Source organism: Lytechinus variegatus, chromosome 16 (assembly GCF_018143015.1).
Source record: "Lytechinus variegatus isolate NC3 chromosome 16, Lvar_3.0, whole genome shotgun sequence".
Lineage (NCBI taxonomy): Eukaryota > Metazoa > Echinodermata > Echinoidea > Temnopleuroida > Toxopneustidae > Lytechinus > Lytechinus variegatus.
Window position 1 is genome coordinate 30042830 of NC_054755.1, and position 22513 is coordinate 30065342.

At 37.1% G+C, this 22513-nt stretch overlaps 1 protein-coding gene across 1 annotated transcript in view; it reads left to right on the forward strand.

Annotated features, from left to right (window-relative positions):
- Window positions 1–22097: 22097 nt before the first annotated feature.
- LOC121429892 (peripheral plasma membrane protein CASK-like) overlaps window positions 22098–22513 on the forward strand; it is a 42575-nt gene continuing 42159 nt past the window's right edge. The window contains exon 1 of the mRNA XM_041627151.1: window positions 22098–22211. The gene's annotated coding sequence lies outside the window, so the exon portion shown is untranslated. The remainder of the gene's footprint in view (window positions 22212–22513) is intronic.

Below are 22513 nucleotides of genomic sequence, written 5' to 3' on the forward strand. Positions count from 1 at the left end.
TTGTACAAACTCTCTTCACACATTAAAAATTGTAATAATGAGACACTTACATGTAAGCTGGGTATGCCAAAATTACTGCAGGCCTATTGCTTGATGCAACTGCAAGTCATAATAGTCCCTCCATTTTCACAAAATATTGTCATGCTTCGTAACGCTATTTAGTTCAAGTGTAATGATGATACATGTACATATTTTGCTATTGAATTCACTTGATTTTTTTATCAAACTGTATTTTTCTGATTTGTATTTTGTTGGAAATAAAATAAATGAAATGAAAGAAAAGGGAAAATTACTAGTCCTGTCCTTTTTTTTTGGAGGGGGGGGGGCCTTGTCAATTTTTTTTAGTACAAAACGACCTAAAATTTGTGGTAAAAACATTTTTGGGGGTTTGCTTGTCAAATATTTTGGGATATTACAAATTACGAAACAACATCAAATTTGTGTGAAGCCCTTCTTTTTTCTTTTAGTTGTCAACATTTCTTTCAGCTTAAATCCCCCTTTAAAAAATCCTTCATACATGTATGTACATGTTTCCAAATTCAAGTCTGTCAGACTGTATTAAAAGAAGCAGATGGCTGCTCAATGATCACCAAGGAGTATGAACGTATAACCTGGCCTTTGAAAATTAGAATAACAATTTTCACTGCATACTGTTATTTGTGTTGATAGCTGCTGACGTACATGTACAGCATGTTTATATTCATAAAGAACAAGAGATACAAGCAATATGGTCATGAAGAATGACTATAAATCCATACATGTAGCATGCAAACATGCTTGCATTTCAATGAATGTAAAGGCCTTTCTAAAGCTTATTTAAAGGGTCAGTAAAATCATACTCAAGTACATGTACATGTATCATTAAACATTACAATATTACGAAAGCAAAGTAGTCATTGCATGCATTTTTTGCCCATTAGAATTAAAAAATGTCATTTTTCCAGCTGTTTAAATTCAAATCTCGAGCACTCTCGTAATTTTTGTGGTTTAAAATAGCGTTTGAGCTCACAAATTTACATACTATTAGAAATTGACTGACAAAGATCATATCCTGAAATTTTCAGCCTATTCCATTCTTGAGAAGGTTTCTTACATGTAGGCTATATGCCAAAATGCGAATAATCTGGGGTTCTTTTTTATTTTCAAGGGCTCTTTTGGGCATTTCAGGGGCAAAATCATCCAATTCCCTGTGTAATTTTTGTCTATATTTTTTTCCCCTGCCATAGAGCCTAGAGGTATAATTCATATACATACTGTACATGTACATCCATGGTAGGGGAAGGCGGGGTAAGTTGTGACAGTTTTTGCTTTTTGCATGTTAGAATTGATATGATAAATAATCTTGTCGAAATAAGTACCTTGCATTGAAATTTAATTCTTCTGAAATATTTTCCACCTATATATAACTTTCTATCCCCACACTGAAAGTCATCGTGACCTTTGAAAAAAACGATGTCAAATGGCTCAACTTGCCCCATATATGGGGTAAGTTTGAGCCACCTTCTGGGGTAAGTTGAGCCACCAAAACTATGAACAAAATGTATGAGGGGAGAACCAGCATGTCAATTTTTTGTTTAAAGTCTTTTCACTTGCTAATTCTCTATAAATACTAACATCCTTTAAAAGGAAAAGAGCAGTCATGTAAATTTGCTCCTTTCAGCCAGCATTTCAATCGATTTTTATGGTTTGTTTGTTTTTTAAGATACATTACCATAGGAATTACCATGGCTCAACTTGCCCCATGCTGTTTGGCTCAACTTACCCCAGTCCGAACTTAGTGCGATAATTTTGTATCCACACATTTATTATGCATCCATCATATAAAAGACTATGACAAGAATGAAGATCCATACCTGGACTAATAATGTTGTTATCATGTCTTTATTATATTTAAAGACGTGTGTGTTTATAAAGCACTTATCTATTTCACACTCTTTTTTACTTTTTTGGCTGAAATTCATATTTTTCCCTCTAAAAAACGACTTTTTGTTTCAAAGTTGAAAACAATGTGGTGGGGTTAGGGGTTATGCTATGGGTCATCAATACATGACATGATGACACCACCACAATGTCTGACTCATTCATTATTGGCCTGGGGCTGGTGGCTCAACTTGCCCCTATGCTCAACTTACCCCGCCTTCCCCTACATGTACATGTATGAACACAGCCAGGAAAGCTTTAATCACTGCAGATATTAATGGTAATTAATTGCATCAGACCTTGGCTGGATGTCATATCTACATGTATACATGTATCTGATTCTGTTGTTATTCTTAACTTCTAGTGTTGCAACCATGTACATGTAATACTGATATAGTCCTTGTGCTTAATTGAGAATGAGAATTTGTAATTTAAACATATGAATCTAAAATTATACTATGCAAAATTTAACATTTTGAATGTCTCTGTCAGTTTGATAATTTAATAAGTTTTTATAGATTTGCAGTATATTTATGAAGAAAAAGATAATTGTGGTCATCATCGGGGTTTGCGACAATAGACTATGAAAGACTGGTAATTTGCGTACACGTACACATGAAGGCTATCTGAATTAAAACCGTTCTATAAAAGACTGTTACAATAAAGCATACACTAATTAGCAATCAATACGCACCTCTATTTGACTGATTGCAAAATTACTCACTATCAGTCACCTACACACACAGGCACACACACTTGAAAGCCATGCACATACCCTTGCACATTCTCCCACTCCGTGCACACACACACAACCATGATCTGTTGTGATTCACCCACCCACCTACCCACACACTCGATACACATTCTCTCTGTAAATTACTCGATATCAGTCACAAACACACACAGACACACACACTTGAAAACCATGCACATACCCCTGCACCTTCTCCCACTCCGTGTGCACACACACACCCGCTATAATCTGTTGTAATTCACCCACCCACCCACACACTCAATACACATTCTCTCTGTAAATTACTCAATATCAGTCACAAACACACACAGACACACACACTTGAAAACCATGCACATACCCCTGCACCTTCTCCCACTCCGTGTGCACACACACACCCGCTATATTCTGTTTTAATTCACCCACCCACCCACACACTCGATACACATTCTCTCTGTAAATTACTCAATATCAGTCACAAACACACACAGACACACACACTTGAAAACCATGCACATACCCCTGCACCTTCTCCCACTCCGTGTGCACACACACACCCGCTATAATCTGTTTTAATTCACCCACCCACCCACACACTCGATACACACTCGATACACATTCTCTCTGTAAATTACTCAATATCAGTCACAAACACACACAGACACACACACTTGAAAACCATGCACATACCCCTGCACCTTCTCCCACTCCGTGTGCACACACACACCCGCTATCTGTTTTAATTCACCCACCCACCCACACACTCGATACACATTCTCTCTGTGTGACAATGCATGAATCATTTTGATCAAGGCTTTTTACAGGAGTCACAACTGCCACTGTACCATGGTCGTATACTGTCTCATGGTGGCAATACTAGTATTTGAAACCTGGGATAATTTGGTTTCAGGCTACGATGATTGCAGTGTGCTAGAAAATGATTTGTAATACATGTGTGTGAGTCATTTCTGTAATAATGAAAATGCGTGGTGTTGGGTATTCTAATGTACATGGAGATCGATATTAAATTTGTTTAACATGGATATAAAGCAGCCCTTGAATTTATAGAAATAAGGCTCTGTATAAAAGTAGCATAGTTTTGTTTTTATTATTTCTATTTTGATCATTAGGCCCATTTTTTATTTGTACTATTATGGTCCCCACGTGTTGTGCATGTATTAGTAATTCCAAGCAAGCCTAAAATATTTCAATTATGATAGGCACTTTCGAATCACTTCAAACAATTCCCTTTTGAAATTAGATTTCTATACCAGAATTCAAAGTTAGCTTTCAGAATTCATATGCATGTATTTGTTCTATGACGGGATAGCTTGGTGACGATGGTTCTATTATAAACATTCTTATGTTAAAAGTCCAACATTTTAATTTGTATAGAGTGGAGTAGCCGAGTAGACTGAGCAAAGAACTTTACCAGTGACCACGAAATAACATTTTATTGTAACGTTGTCATTGAGAGTGAATATGGATGGTTCCAAATGAAGCTCCTGCCTTGATAGTTCCGAAAAAGATCCCTCAGTTTTACATGTGTAATAATAATAATAAGCATTTATATAGCGCCATCTATCTAGAAGCATTCTATTCCGAGGCGTGTTATTATTATTACCCCGGCTTTACCTCGAGCTGACTTTCAGCGCTCATGCATTCAAGGAATTAATCCTGCCAGGTACCCATTCACCTCACCTGGGTCGAGTGCAGCACAATGTGGATAAATTTCTTGCTGAAGGAAATTGCGCCATGGCTGGGATTCGAACCCACGACCCTCTTCCTAAGTCAGAAGACTTATCCACTGGGCCACAACACTCCACAACACTCCACAACAGTGTACAGTATTGTATGTTCCTTGCAAGCAGTGAGAGTTATGACCCTTACATGTATTTCTAGATTTCATCCACTGCCATGTATTATTTGTCATCTGATCATTTCACTTTCTCTGAGGACCTGAAGACTGTATGCTAGAGAGGGGAGTGAAAGTCTCACTGACAAGAAGTTCAAGGGTAGCGAATGAACAAAAAAAATGCTCCCCATATTTGGAATAATCCAACCCCTGACCCCTATTTGTTGCTAGTCTTCGAAGTTCAGACCTTTGATAAATATAAGGGCTCTAATACTGAAGCATTACTGTACTTACTGTACATTTTGTACATGTAGCTATGAGGCCAGAAGATGTAGGTACTGCAGCTCAGCATAATATCTAGTTTCTAACTCTCTATTCATACATACACAGTATATTTGTACATTCAGAACATGGAATCACTCATTATTTTATAGCTAGAGATACATGTAGTGGGCCTACATGTACATGTACATAGCCTGCTGACATTGACAACAAAATGTCATTCATATTATTCTGAAAAAAAAATCTTGGTTTCTCAACACACACACTACAGGCCTTTGCAATAAGGAGCTAAGAAATATTGAGAACTTTATCATAAAAAAACTCACAATGAATACATCCATCTCATTTTTATAGTGCTACATGTTTAATAATAATGATAAAAAGAACATACATGTAGGCCTTAGGGGTTCCAAGGCCATGGAAGGCCAGGGCCAGGGTGATTGCCTGTTGAATTGACCTTACTGATATTTTTTGCCTTTTTTCAATTTTCCCATTTCCCATGAAAAATTGGAAATTTGCCCTATGGAAAAGTGGCCTTTCCCTAGTTTGAGACCTTCAAAAACCTTCATCTACATGTTTGAATACACTACATGGATTAATGAAGTAATCTGTTTATTCATGTAATGGCCATTTCCAGTCATAAAATACACACATGCTAATAATAAAATGAAAAACGTAGGCCTTCTATACTGTTTCCTACAGTTTGGTTGTGATGGATGAGGAAATTGAAATGGGAATTACATGTACTGTACATGTAGGCCTAGGCTACTTTATCAGAGCCGTTTTCATTTTTACTGGTTGAGAACGAACTCTCAGAACTCTGAAGCATGCATCGTAGACTAGTGATGCATACTTGGGGCAATATGAAATAAATATTCAACCCTCTCCCGGGGTCATAATGTAGACTATTCACCTGGCAAATGGAGGAGAGGTTCCTGGAGAAGGCAATGTGATGCAGAGCAGTGCCAACCAGATTTCCTCTTGGTATACAGGTGGTGGCTACCTGTAGAACTGATATTGAACCCTCGCCCTGGGCATAGTAAATTCCGTTGCCTGCTTGGTAAATAGTACGTGTAATGTTTTCCAAAGTCTAGTGAGAAATGTGCAATAGTAAACCATATCAAGCTCAAATGCAATCATTGTCAAAATATGGAACATTATTAATGCCAATCACTGTCATAAAAATGTTGAAGCTATATGCACATGTAAACACATACATGTACATTTAATTTATTTTATTAAAAAAAAAAGATCTACCTTGCAATTACTTATCCTTTTAATGACAAAGGTATATCTTTAAACATAATTTGAATCGAATTTATCGGATTATGATATTTTGGCCTAGTATACACCAGGAAATTACTATTTTATTTTGCAATTTTATCCTCAGGGATTTTACGAACCGGCACAAACTTCAGCTGGTCTCCAAAACATGATTTTTAGATAATTTTTATTTGAATGAAAATTGTTCTCATTGATGTCAACAGAATGTTTCACAAATGAAGTACTGTACATGTAGGCCTGTGCCTGGGCTTTTAGGAACTGGCACGTGCAGGCCTATAATTTATTATCCAGTGGAGAGATTAAAATCTAAATTTAGCAGTACAAAGGGCAAAGACCTAAGAGATAAATACACTTAGAGCCCTCCCAGTAATGTAATACGGAATGAAGGAGTTCTGTATCTTTGGCATCATGGGGCCCTCCTTCCAGTAGGTCATTGACTCTGTACAAGAGAATATTGCACGTCAGTGATGTATGAATAATGCCCCTCTTGCTCACACATTTATGTTATTCAAGAAAAGACCCTTCAGCTATGAGCAGGGCCGACTACATGTACATGTACTGTACGAGGGAATCTGATGGTCTCTATATTTCATAAATTGCCACTTGGTCTACACCCAGTTTGTCTAATTTCTGTTTGGTCTCATCCCATATGGTCGAATCCTAGTTTGTCCACAACCAATTCGTCTAGGTTTATAGTCTAATGGCTGTACTTTTTTGTCTATTAAGGTTCCATAGGCTTTACCCATTTTGTCTAATATGCACATGGTCAATGCATATGATTTACACTACATGTATTATAATAATAATAATAGCGGCATATTTACCCAGGGTTGCCACTTCAGTTCTGAAAACTGTTCTCCCAGCAGGCTGTGCTATTATTACCCCGGCTTTAGCACTGCTACCTTGAGCGGGCGCTCAAGCATTCGAGGAATTTCTTTCGTGTACCCATTCACCTCACCTGGGTCGAGTGCAGCAAAATGTGGATAAATTTCTTGCCAAAGGAAATTACGCCATGGCTGGGATTCGAACCCATGACCCTCTGTTTCAAAGTCCGAAGACTAATCCACTGGGCCACAACGCTCCCCTATTTATGAACAAAAATAAGTAGACCATTTGGCATAAGACTATTTGTCAGTTAATAGGCCAAGTGAGTATTAGACCAAGAGAATAAAGACCAAGGGGGTGTTGCAAGAAAATATTTGCAATCAATCGCAAATATTCTGTTGCTATTTTACAAACAATAGATCAATTTTATCTGTAGCAAATCAGATTACACTCCTTGTTTCATGAAGCAGATTAGCAATCAGTCACAACTTTGTAATTAATTGCATGACATACATGTACGATAGATTTAGGAAATGGAATTATACTTGCAATTGATCGCAAGTTTCTTGCAACGACCCACAATTGATGGTTGGACCAGAAACCGTAAACAAATTAATAGTACATTAGACCAAGTGGGTTGAGCCTTGATTTGAGATATACACCCATCTGCTAGTAGACCAAAGGAGCGTTAATGTGCCACTTATTTACCCTAAAACCATGATTTGAAACAAGTTTAGAAAGATTTCTGCAGAATCACGGTTGCATATAATAGTCCATAAACATGTTTCAAATCATAAGCAGAAAACATGGAAAAAAAGGGGCATTTGGAAATGTGTTTCTGCAGAATCGCGTTTAAAAAGGTCGAATGAAATCTGTGATTTGATCATGATATTACCCACAGAGATTAGAGAATCCTCCAGTCGTCAGGAGGTGGTTTGAAACTGCCTCAATCACAAGAATCCCTGTTACATTACAAGAACTTTTTCAGTCTAAAAAATACCCATTCCTGCATTCACACCACCACGAAACATACTCTTCGGAATAAGTTCCTGAAGTTTCGAGCATGCGCAGTAGCCTATGGAAGGCGAGAGATTCAAACTCGCTAGCTCAGCAGCCCCCCACGGCACCCGCGCCCAACTACACGCTTGGCTAAAAGTTCCGTAATTTGCTTTCACACTGCCAAAATACCTGGGACCTTGGAACAATCCTTGCAAAGGTTCTCATAATTCTGACAAATACCTACATGTAGCAGGTATGTTCTTTCAGGGTGATTACACATAATATGCTTTCACACTGCCAAAATTACCTGGTATTTTCTGATCAGAGTAGATCAGGGCAAATTTCCTGATTAGATAATACATGTACCTGGAACTGACGAACTTCGAGGCTGTCTGAAACCACCTAGGGTGTTATATTTCTCACCATTACCAAATTATGTGAACTACTTCTTCATGAAGTATGCAGGTGCAATGATTATTGCTATGGGGAGAAAAGAGTATGATCTTGTGTTCACACTTGCAGAGAAGGCTTGTCCACACTTTAAAACTAGACAAAATAGCCTACAAACATATTGTGTGTGAATGTCTTGACAATGTTCTGTGTTCAAAAATTTGAATTTGCATGCCCCCTTATTCATTTTCATTTCCTTTTTTATCTGGTTTTTGTAGCCCATATCCTATTAAACTAGCAATTACTATAATAGAATGGAAACTCACCAATATTTACACTTTTAAATGTATTTTACAATTTCGATGGTCAAATTGTTTAGTGTAGGGTTTGGAAATATATATAAAAGGATTATGGTAAGAAACAAATTGTATTAATCTAGAGGACATTAAACAAAGCCACAGTTGATTTGTATAAACTCTAGTGGAATGAATTCAATTTTTGATTTAGTAGTCCCTCATCTGTAATCCATAAAGAAAATAGAGTAAGCATTAAGTTATGCCACAAATTAATCCATGGTTAGAAAATGTCACCATGTGCTAATGTTTGTGTGAACAGGATATGTATGTGCACCCGAGGCCCCCTGAGGTTAATAACAAGACGGAAATTGAGTAGGTGGTTACAAAATTAGATTTTAGGAAGTCATCCCTTACAGCCCTCTATCTTTCGCCGGTCCTACTCATTAATCTGATTATTAGGAATTGTCCAGAATTATAAGACATGGCTATAATTGGAACACATGAATGTATTTTAGGAATCATTATTTTGGGCAACTTTTGATGGAATGGTGAGGGGGAATAAACTTAAAAGCTCTTTATTCTTGAAAGTTGCACTCGGACAGATTTCTTTTTTGTTTTTGCTTGAAAAATGTTTTACTTGATTGCAAGAAGTAGGCCTTACAGTTTAGAATCATGATATATTCCCTGACATGACTTGCCTGTTCAGTTGTTTATTAGATTGAGTGATGGTAAAATGATAAAGGAGGGAGGGAGTGGATTCTACAATATCAAAAGATAGTTATGATACACTTTTATATTGCAATTTATGCATCAGAATGATCATGAAAAAAAATGATGAAAATTCATACTTTATTGTTCGAAATAGACATGAAATAATCAAAAAATTCGTTTTGCCCATTTGATCGTGGGCCCGGCTGCCGCTGTGCAGCACCAGATCAACGAGGCTCTATCCCTTTAATCATTGAACACCAAACAGGGTAGCAGCAACTCCAATCTTTTAACGTCTTTTGGTCTGATGCGGCCGGGGTTTGAACCCCTGACATCCTGGTTGTGAGACAGACACTATCAACTGAGCCAAAACACCAATGTTTACAGTATACATGTACATGTATGCTCCTTTAAAAAAAATTAAAACAAATTTTGATTATTCTGTTTCATAGTATAAAGTTTACTTGATACCTCTAAATAAACGTGATACATGTACATGTAAATGTAGTAATAAATTATACATGTACATGTAGCCAAAATTATTTTAGGAACCACTTTCTGAAATAAAATAGGGGACCGATGATGTGAAATATGAGAGATTCTGAATAGCTGAGTTTGTAAATGTATGAAATTTGATATTAAAAAAAGTCATGGTGAATTCAAATTTGTGAAGCATGTCTCAAACTTTTAGAAATTAATTTTGTGATTTTTTTAAGTCATGTAACGGACTTAAACGCATGGTTTTGAAAAGAAAATGCATGCTGCTTGGTATCTTTTGATGTACATATGTATATAAAAACTTTCAACAAAGTATCAGGCCTATATGTTATTGAGTTCAAAACCATGTAATGTGTACTAATTATAGACAATTAAATCGAAAAAATAGAGCTTCTTGAGCAGGACACGATAAATACTTGAAGGAAAACCATCCTGTCAGATGGAAGACATCTTTAAGAAGTTACCCTCCTTAGCTATGTCAATAGGGTTATTGTGTCTCGTTGTGACGGCCACCCACCCAATTAACATCGCTTGACACTTCTCCAACATCTACTTAAAGATCTTGAGCCGCACGCTAGCCTCAGCGAGCATGCTGGGTAAACAAGCAGGACGCTAATCAAAATTGCATTGGGAGGGCCTGTCAGGTTATCTAGTTGGGATACTACTATAATTGTTTGTGTGATTACAATTGTAGGTAAATGTTCTCATTAGCGCTGCAGTCATACCTGTGTGTTTTTTTTTTTAAATATTGCTTTTGAACTCTACTCTTTTGTATTTTTCTTTCGAAATGTTTGGTATTGCCAAAGGAAGTATGCACATGTACTGTACATTTATCAGCATAGGAGATATACATGTATGAGGTTGGCGGGCGATTTCACCCAGATGATGGCCCAAATCACCCCTAAAATTCCCCCCAAATGCATGCTTTGGGGCGACCATTTTTTCCAGAATTGTCCAAGATCTGTCTCAAACAATACACAAGATTGTAAGAAATGCAACTTTTATATTATGCCTTGTCAATCAGATATTTCCTCTAGTGAAAAAGATATAGAAGGAGGGGTTTGTGGTAACACCATGACCATGTACGTGTAGTTAGTCCTGAAAAGGACTGGTGGCTATTTGATAATAGCTCTCAAATGAACTGTTATTCTTGATGTTTCGAGCACATGAGCTTTGCTCTAATTTGTCAGGAGTGAAAAAGATATTGTTCCTCTAGTTTTCATTGTTTTTTCTCATTTATTTTATCTGCATGTGCCCGATTTTAAATGTTGGAAATTGCTCCAAAATATTTAAAGGAAGTAGAATAGTGAGGTAGATGGCTGTAATGACCTTGAAGGGGAATGAAACCTTTGGAACAAATAGGCTTGTGTAGAAACAGAAAAATCAAAGAATAAGAATAAAGAAAGTTTGAGAAAAATCGGACAAATAGTGAGAAAGTTATGAGCATTTGAATATTGCAATCACTAATGCTATGGAGATCCTCACATTGGCAATGCGACAAGGATGTGTGATGTCACTGATGAACAACTTTCCCTTTGGTGGACTATAAAATACCCTCAAAATGTCTCTTTTTGCTTTTTCTTATGATGATACAAACTCTTTATCCATGATGTATTCTTAAAAAAAATGTATTACATGACCTCATGTAGACAGAACACATGATTTATGGATAGATGTGATAAAAGAGGCAATTCTAGTGAAATATAAACTAAAGTAATGGGGAGAGTTGTTCACAAGTGACATCACACATCTTTGTCGCATTGCCAATTTGCTATCTCCATAGCATTAGTGATCGCAATATTCAAATGCTCATTACTTTCTCATTATTTGTCCGATTTTTCTCAAACTTTCGTTGATCTGTTTCTTTGATTTTTCTGTTTTCACACAAGCTATCTTGTTCCAATGGTTTCATTCTCCTTTGATGTACAGTATAATGTAGATTCTAACCTTGCATGCAACCCATTCTTGACATCATCCCCGAAATAGATACTTATACTTTCATGTACCAGGTCGCATTCATACAAACCAAAACATGGTACACACTTGTGCTTTTCACACTGCACTTTTTGTCCTTAACCCCGGGAAATTGGTGGGCCTAAGGGGGGGGTCTTATACCCCTTTCATAAACCCAATTATGCGGCTAATAGCAGCATAATTTGGTCGTAAAATTGGAGGAGGACCAGAGTTATCCGCATTATTTTGATGCTGCTATTATCCACATAATAGCAGCATCGGGACAAGATTTTGAGTTTATGAACGCATTTCCAAATAATGCGGATAATTGCCATGGTGCGGTCACAAGGTCACCCTTTTCCAACACAACTGCATCGGAGGGGGCGTGTCCAGTTGTCATGACGATTATCCACCTTTTTCAGGACGGGCGCTCGTAAAAATAATGCGGCTTATTTTCGGAGTTTGTGAACGCAATTTTTATTGAATTATCCGCATTACTCTTAGGCGGCTAATTGGAGGATGGGTTTATGAAAAGGGTATTAGCCCCACCAATTTCCCAGGGTTAAGCAGTAGCCAACTTTGTTTTCACACTACGTTTTAGCAAAGTGGGCTAGCATGGTAAATAGTACGGTACTATCTGGCCCTGCAAAAAAGCAGGGTTAGCCGGCTTATTGTGGTGCTAAGAGATGCAGTATGAAAAGAAACAGGGCTAAGGAAAGTGGGGCTTAGCATTAGGAAATCACAGAAGTCGAATTGCGCGTTAATCATGCTCTGTATGGTAACTAGTCCGGGGTTAAGGCATTGACCACGATTGAGCAGATAGTATGGAGTTAAGAAAGACAGTGCGAATCGAAAAAAGATAGTATGGGGTTAAGGATAGTCTGGGGTTAAGGATAGTATTGGGTTAAGGAAATGCAGTGTGAAAAGCATAACTATTTATTAATGAAGGATGGAAAGGGGTATATCACCCCTCGAATGGGCAGAGAAATGAGAGTATTTTTTTATTAAAAATGGATGTATAAAGTTATATCTCTCCAATCCAGGCTCTGAAACCTTTTTCCTCCCTTTATCCCATTTTCTTTTTGGAGTATCGAAACAATTTTAGACCTAGAGTATGTACATGTTTATAAAAAACAGTAAATTTCTAGTCTATTGTCGTGGGTCGTGTTTACACATGTACATGTATCAGGGTGCTACATAACTTTTTAGAAGCACCTGCCCGGTAGGGTAAGTGAATTTGTAAATAGTTGGAATATACTTGCCCAAAAATCTATTTAACTTGCCCCAAAAAATCTTTGAAAAAAAAGTGTTTTACCTCTTCAAAAGAAAGTTTTGTGGTTTTATAAACCATTGACCCTTTTCTCTCTTTTGACATGAACTGATCTACCTTGTTATTGCATTTCTTTTTCCAAAGTGATTTTATCTTACCTGCCATGACCAAAATTAGGGTCAATATCATATCAACCATAATTTTGGTCATTCTACTGTGAGAATTTTGCTTTCTACTGTGTGAATTTTGCTTGCCTAATTCCGTCAAGGAGGTTTGGTCTTTACTTTAAAACACTTGCCCGACTCTAACTTTTACTTGCCCCGGGCAATCGGGCAAGTGCTAGCACCCTGCATGTACATGTATGCATATCATGTACGCGATTCTGTTCTGAAGGCATGTTTTCTCTCAAGATTTGCTCTTGTGCTGCTATCGGTTCTTGTTCATGTATATATATCTTTTATTGCAGGTTCAAACAAATTTCCTCGTGTCCGAACAGGTACCCTATTACATCTTGTCCATTTAAATGTTCACGAAACTTATCTCTCTGAAGTAAATATTATCACGTTGTCAGTCTAGCCTTTCTCTCTAATGGAATTACGCAGCCAAAGTGTTTCCTTCCATTTCTGACAAAAATAGAATAGTTTTTGTCCATCCGTCGTGGAAATGTCTTCATGAATAGAGGTTTTCTTGAAATTGCCATTACTGCTTATTTCTTTTTTTCTTGTACAGAAGGCAGAATGAAACTGTGAGTTGCCTTTTCTTGTTGCCTCGGAAATCTTAAAGGCATTGGTTGGCCTTGGGGGATTTTAGAAATCCATTTTCCTTGATAAAATCACAGACACAACGATACGCCAAATTTACAGTCCACTTTATTACATGATGTATCTCACAGTGTACTCTTCATTTCATGAAAGAATACTGGAAGATAAAAAGAAAATAAATGCATGAAGCGAAAGAGGTGAAATAGGGAAGAATAATTGGAAATGGGGAAAAATATGTTCTTGTAGAAAGAACATCTCTTTTGGGATGTGACCACGATCACCACATGATAAAGCAGCACATTTTCCTTGTAATTTTTATACAGGGAAGGGGTTGCCGGTATCACTTATTCCAAATGATAATTGTGTGACCTTAAAGGGGAAGTTCACCCTAAAGAAAACTTTGTTGTAAAAATAGCAGAAAAATAGTAAAAAATATTGGTGAAGGTTTGAGGAAAATCCGTTAAAGAGTAAGAAAGTTATTAGAGTTCAAAGTTTTGGATTTGTGACGTCATAAACGAGCAGCTGCCCCATGTGTTATGTAAAATAAAATGCATGAATTTCAAATTTTGTATGGTTCCTGATGACTTAATTTTGGTTTCTATTCATGATCGGGTGTGAAATGATTTGTCTATTGATATACAAAAGGTACAGTGAAAACCATTTTCAATTTTCTGAGAAAATGACATTTCATTGATTTTTTACCATTCGCTATGTAGGAATGCTGCTCGCATATGACGTCACAAATCAAATAATCGAAATTCTAATAACTTTTTAATTACTTGATGTATTTTTTTCAAACCTTCGTCAATATTTTTTATTATTTTTTCTGCTATTTTTACAAAAAATTTTTTGTCAGGGTGAACTTCCCCTTTAACATAAGTTTTCTATAAAAATTTAAATTTGAGATATTTTCCTCTTTTTCAATCATTTGGACTGACTTCTGAGATTGATTTTTGAGTGAATATCAATGATTTTAGAGTTTCATCTGTAAAAGAATGAAGCCCATAGTTTTTTTTCACTGTTTAGGCCTACTCATTTCCTTTTCTTGTGCTCGATGTTCGAGGATTTAAAATAAAATACAGGGCCCCCATTGCATAAAAGTTACTTTAATAGTAACTTTGCCATCCGATGGTGACTTCCCTGAAATCCTCTATTCCGATTGGCTGATTAGCACTGTTACCATTGGATGGCAAAGTTACCATACTTTTATGCAATGGGACCCACATCGGCTGTGAATAGTGACCATCCGAAAACAAGATTTGTTTTGAATCCTAGAGATTGTATTTCATAGGATTTAGATTGAAGTCCACAAGGTTCAAATCCAAATCTAGTGTTCAGCTGGCCACTATTCATCTGGATTTAGTACAAATCCTTGAAATAGAAAAGAGAATACAAATTCGGAGAGTTTACCATCTACCAAAGACAGCAACTCTTGCTTCATGTCAGAACACAGAAGCTTTCGGCTCTTCTATTTCCACTGGTGTAGTGCACATGAACACGATATTTTTCGCAGTATTTGAATGATCTGGACCTAGTAACATAATGCTTTGTGAGCGATCATAGGGCTAATTTTTACAATTGATCCTACACAATAATCATTGCAATCAGTCATAGAATTCAGCCCCACGATCGGTTGCTAAGCCGTATGATGCAGGGCCCGGTACTATGAGGGTGTATTCCACTGTCAACCGCAAATCACTTTCACCCTCCACGGCTTCTGTTTGCCACTAGATTGCCTAATTAATTGCTTTGTGTGCGCCATGCATATATCAATAGAAACAAATCAATTTCATTATTCCACTGTCATTTATATTACTCTGAACTTTATCTCCATATCTTCAGGTTAGTCTGAAATTTTAGACTGATTTTGCTTTCGGAAGCAAGTAGTCTTCACATAATTAATTCACAAAGCTATTATTGAAACTTGATAAGTTGATATTTTTATCAACATGCAATTTGTTCTTTATGGACATGTATTGTTGAATGCGCAGATGTTCCTTACGTACTACCCCACCCTTGTTGCTGGAGCACAGAAAGACCGACCCCTTTCCACCACATACATTGTACATTATTAATTTTGAATGTGTTTTGATCAAGGAGATATCATATCTCCTTAGTTTTATCTTGGTTGATATGATGCCCCTTTATGGATCCCTGGGGCCCGTTTCTCAACACCGTCATAAGTCTAACTTCTTGACTAAATCGGAGATAGTGAGCTACTTGTCCGCTAACCGTTTCACGAAGCCCTCTTTACCAAGATCGGGTACAACAACCTCACTAAATATTTATGACACCTCCGAACCTGTCATAACTTCTTTCTTAATGACGTAGTGGCATCACGTAGGTAGACTATGACATGCAAAAGTGCCGAGAAATTTGAAAAATTATAATCTTACGTAATCAATCATAGAGGTTGAAATTACATCCCAAAACAAGTGGGATAATGCATTCAATGATCACTGTAATACAAAGTAACTATGAAAACTGTTGGTAAAACGCCACAAAACCATTCATTTTGAAATAGTAAAATAATTTAATCGATGAAAATTCTACCACGTCAGGCCATCCATAACTGGACTTGTATTTGTCGTTTTCAGACCCTATTGACATTTGGATAAATTCTAATCTCTAATTTATGCATAGAATTTGTCAAATCGTAAGATCGGTATCAAAGATTTATAAAAAAAAATGTTAAACTATATTTTGATGATGTTTGGAATCGTAAAACATGGTATGATTATCATAATTTTACAAATAAAACCGTTATGGTTTACTTTCGTAAACTATTAAAATTGGATATCCCGGGGGTACCCATCTCAACGTCCACATGTGATTTTTTAGTCATGAAATAAATTATTCATAATTCCATTTTTCAGCAATTGAATGCCCCAGTCTTCATGGTCTAAGTATGTATGATGCATAATTTACCTGTGCTATTCTTTTTAAAAGATGTAATTCCCAATTCATCACAATATTTGCAATTTTGTCATAATTTAATTTTTGAAAATTATGCTATTTTGTGACTAAGGCTACATCTCGTCTGCTCTTTTTACCGATAGTATCGATATCAAGGTATTTTAGTTAGGAAGCCTTTCGTGAAACAGGTTTAGTAAGATTGGAACTAACTCCGTGGTTTGTGGATAAAGATATGACTAACTTGTCCAGGTGTTGAGAAACGGGCCCCTGGCAACAAGATATAAAAAATAAAAACAGTCAAGGGCCAAGTTCTAGGTCCAAAAGCAAATATTCAGAAGGGTGTACAACTCTACATCCAATCCTCAAACACTGCTATCAGCATCACAGCATCCCTTTCCATATCCTATTAGAAGAAGCAGCCCCCACTTATTACATTATCACACGTCCTATCCCAAGCTACGCACTCCGGTAGCCCTGCCTGACTGTGCGACACACATTAGTACCTCCTAATGCTATTAGCAGTGTCTACCAGCAACTGTTTTTGGCAAGACGTTGGTTTGTTTCCCTCACCAGATTAGAGGCATTTGGGATGTTGAATCGCTGCGTTCAGACTGGCAGTTTTTATGTCGTACATACTGTATGGATACATGCATGATGTCATCAGGGAATTCCCAGAGGTCATGTAGGCCTACATGTATATGATGTCATGACCTTTGACCCATTTTGGGTCATGAGGTAAATTGATTCTTCCATGGTGGGGTAGTTTACTACCGTGTTTACACATTGACTCGGCTCGGGTGTTGAATCCGCGAGCCGGGTTGAACACTGCGAAGAAGGGATCAGAGATCGCGTTTATACGTACATATAAAAAGGCGAGTTCAACACGGCTCGCGGATCTCGAACGGAAGAAGAATTATGACGTCGCAAATTAAACGCGGGAAATTCACCGCCGGAATCGAATCTTGTCCGTGCGAACAACAACAATGCCAAAAGTGAAAGCGCGCGCAGTGACCTGGTCAAGAGAGTTCGACACGGCTTTCTGTTTACACACGAAAAAATTGCCGAGTCTGACTCGGCTCGCGGGTTGAAACCTACGATTTTGGCGGATCAAAAAAGCCGTGTTCGAACACGGCTCGCGGATCACACTGATCGCGTTTACACAGCATAAAATTGCCGTGTTGAGCACGGCTCGCGTGTCGAACCCCCGAGCCGTGTCACTGTGTAAACACGGTATACATGTATATGTAGTCCCTATCAAAATTTGCGGATAGCTCCATGTAATTTTCATGGTAGTGAATATTGATGGAAAAGAGGTAAAGCCAAGATTATTTCATGGTCCTGTTAATATGGTCTTTGATGCTTCCCTACTGCGTTGAATTGCTATTATATTACTCTTTTTGTGTCTCAATGTCAATGAAAACTAATATGAGCCAAACACTGTGTTTAAAGTACTAAAATATTAAAAATTCTGTACAACTTGGCAGTGCTCATTGATTATAATCTCTTTGATGGCGAATAGCTTTTTGATGATTAAAATGCAAGAGTGAGTTGACCACATAATATTTAGTTCTTTCATTTTTACAATAGCCAAAAAGAAAGATTTTTTTTCTTGTAGGATTTTGCTATGGATACATGTACACATTTTCATTTCCTACCAGTAATATAAATTTTGGTATAAGATTCCTTTGGGCTAAATGGACTCTTATTATGCTTGGTTATTGGAGCCAGCACAGACGTTGGAGGGTGTTAATTGATCGCGGAGGTTGTGCCATACCAAATTATCCTGGGGGGGGGGGCGATGTCGATGCAGAATCTTTGTTAACCCCACAGATGCCCTAGCTACCATTGATGCATGTTGTACAGTCAATGAACAGTCGTGGTATTCATACAGTTTGTCAATGAAAGAGAAAGAAGGATATAGAGTAAATGAAAGATGAAGAAGAAGAAGAGAATAGAGAGAGAAAGAGAAATAGAGAAAGAGAGAGTGTGTATAAACTATAAAGGGAAGAATGATGGGGGGGGGGGGGGTTGTTACACCCACAGGGCGTTAACAGGGGGTAATCGACGTGGAGAGTACATAAAAAATGATTATTTTTTAGTTAAACCAAATACCTGTGTACTAAAGGCCAAATCAACAAATCAATGAGAAATTTTAAAAGGTAAGATGACAAAGATGTAATTTTAATTGTTTAATGATGGAATTGGGTTTAATAGGCCAGCAGGGGGGGGGGGGGCAGTCAACTAATTGCTGTACACATGTACAACAAAGATAATGATTACATGTAGATGCTCTGTGTGGAGTGCATCTTTAGGGCATCATTAATGTCAAAAAGAAGAAAAAATGCTTTGTTAAAGAAAAGAAGCCAAAACAAAGGTTTAGTTTGTTAGTTCATAATATCTAAAAACTTGTCAATACATGTATGTACATGTAGTACATGTATTTATTCATTTCTTGCTCAGTATTTATTCCATCTACATGGACTAATAACTTGTTCATGAGACATTACCCTACAATTCTACATTACATGATTCCATAAACTAAGCCAATACTGTACTGTGAACTACGCAAAGAAAATGTAGCTTGAGAATCATTCAGATGTTCAAGATCTGGTATGATTATTAGATTATAATATAAAATGCAGTGTGGATTTATAGCACAAAGAGATGAGTCTTCTATAAAGTGCAAAGAGTTAGATTGAATATATCTTGAACATATTCTTGCTTATTGCTGGAAAATGTCTATTTAAAAGTAAGATATGTATTTTTATTTTTTAAACTGTGTTTTGTTTCATAGTTCATACATGTATGAGATATTTGTGTCAGAGCTGCGGTTGAGGGTTAGGGACAAAACTTACAAATTACATTTTGTCCAGCCAGCCAATTTGATAGCATGTCCTAATAAAATTCTTTTGGCTTTAGGGATATTACACTCTTCAGAAAAGTGCAGTATTAGGAGAATCTGTACATTTTATTGGCCGCCGGCGCAAAATCCGGATATTTGGAGTCGTAACTGATCCAATGTCGGGAATCAGAATTGGCAATTTCATCCCAATCAGATTAGTGGTATATATTGAAGGTCAACGAACTGTTGTAAAAGGGTTCATTTCATCTAGGGATCTACATTACATATATATGTCCTATCTCTTTAGTTTGGCAGGCTATTCACATACAGAAGTTTATCTTGCAATTTGAAGTCCAAATATTCAATAGTTATTGTCTAATGTCTAACACCGAGGTGTTTAATTATTCTTTAAGTGGCCCAAACATGGAGTAGTATGTGCGCACCCTTTGGTAACCAAAAAGAAAAGGCGCTCTATCAAATGAACTTTGGATTGGATTGGATTTGTAAAGGTACACACCCTCTTGAGATAAAAAAGTTTATCCTGAATTTGAAGGAACATTGTTTGGAAAAGTATTCCATAAAATAAGTCATTACTTCAGTGCAGTCAAAAAATTATTTTTTAATTTTCACTTGGGTGTTTTCTTTTCACAGATTTCTGCCTGAATCTGCAACACTATAGATAAGCTTTAACATGAAGATGAATGGGGATTTCCAGGGCTCCTCTTTTACGCTCTTTTGAGCATTTCAGGGGCTAAATTTACCCAAACCCGTGTGTATTTTTTCACCTGGACAATAAAGGAGACTTTGAGGTCATTCTCATTACGCTTTCTAAAACTAATACTGGAACCCGATTCAGGAAACTAGTTTGAAAGATCGCTTTGCTAGCATTCCCACTTGATCACATGAAAGTGGTTTTCAAAATCACTTTACGTAAAGCGATCTTGTTGCTATGGAAATGCTCTCAGTGGGGTGACACGTTTTGGGCGAAATTTGAAACAGCAGCGTAGGTATTCTACACCTGTCGTGTTGAGAAGCGCGCTCAAAATGTGCGAAGATCGCTTCCTGAAGAACGGTTGTGTCCTCACTTTCGTATTTCCAGTTTACTGAGGCGAGGCGATCTTGAAAACTACATCGCGAGGAGGTTTTCCGAACTGGTTTGGTAGATCGCTTCCAAGACCGCTTCGACCATTCTCACTACGCGTTAAACTAGTTTCCACTATACTAGTTTCCAGAAACTAGTTTTAGGAACGTAGTTAGAATGGTGTCCTTAATAACAATCATGCCTGCAGTTGGCTTAGGAAAGCGAGCTGTGCACATAAATACATTCATGAAGAAATGTAACCCATGCCTTGTAAAAAGAAGCATTGATGTATTCCGACTTCAGAAGATCGAAATCAGTGAGGTTCCAAAACCTTCGCAATTCAAACCGCATTAACCTTAATGAAGCAAAGCCAGACTGCACCAGTCTAAAAAGGTCTGCATTAAATCAGCTTCTCTACATGTACATTCATATATGAAGACGTTGGTTTCAAAAGGTATTACAACCATTTTTTGATGAAAATTGAATTATTTGATGTTAGACCAGTGAAAAAAGTGTACTTGATTGAACAAGGTTTTGATATCAAAACTTTGCAACCATAAAAAATGCAACCATTGAAATTGGCTGCTGCGTTTAATCAAACTAATTTACTGTAGAAACATGGCTTTTAGTTTATAGATGTTCCATTCAAAATAACACAACTGCACATGATCTAAATTAACTTTTTTTTGTGGTAGCATTTTTATTTGGATTCCAGCCCTAAGAAATTCCATTAAATGCACCCGAATATCACTTTTCCAAATCAGCATATCCTATGAAAGAAATATGGCAAAATTTATTTTTATTTGTGAAAGTAAAAAAGATGGAAATAGAGCCTTTTGCAGCTCCAAGGCATTCATAGAGAGCTGAAAGTGGATGCTATCAAAACTCAATTATTGTTGTGCATAAGTAAGAACGCAATGATATCCTCTCATGGCGCATTTAGAATGGATGTGAGCTAGAAAGAGAGACTTGGCATGGTCAAAACCTGACAGACGTCATGAATGAACTTCCAGAAAAAGAAGAATGATGAAAGGGAAAAAAATGCTGTAAATTTATCATGTTTGTCACTTTCAATGTATTCCAGAGGAATTTGTGTACAGTTACTTTATATTTGTGAAGGACTATAAATATTGGAACCACAAGTAGCTGTTAAAATATTGTTTTGTGATTGCATTAAGATTGTTCGTTCTCCACTCAAGAGCTGGATTTAATATTTGTTTCTTCTAGGGAGAAGAAAAATCAAACTAGGCAAGAACTTGAGCATCAAGAATAAAAGATTCTTACTCCCCATTTTACACATGAAAACATTGGAAGAAGAAATGCAGCAATGTTGTATTATAATTTTATAATTGTCTATAGCTGAGGGTTTACCGTTTCAGCCCTAATTTTGTAAACAAAATTCTTTTGGTAATAAAAGTATGGTGCCCAACGCTTTATCGGTATTCGCTGACCACCTTGCATTGTATGTTTTTCTCCTTATTTCAGGGGTCCGTTCAGTGAGGTACGGAGATGCATCCACCGAGACACCGGTCAGCAGTTTGCTGTCAAGATAGTGGACGTGGCCAAATTCACATCTAGCCCCGGACTTAGCACAGAAGGTAATTAAAATGTATTGCTGTCGGTGGTGGTGGAGGTGGAGGTGATGATAATGTCGGTGATAGTGATGATGATGATGATAGTGGTCGGTGGTTGTGGTGGCAATGATGAAGATGATGACAGTAGTTTTGTAATGGTGATGATGATGATGATTACAGTGATGGTGATGGTGGTGATGATGGTGATGATAATGATGATGGGAATAATGGCGATGACAATGATGATGATTAAAATAGTGAAGAAGAAGATGGTGATGATTATAATAATAAAGATGATGATGACCATGATTGCTAATGGTGATGCA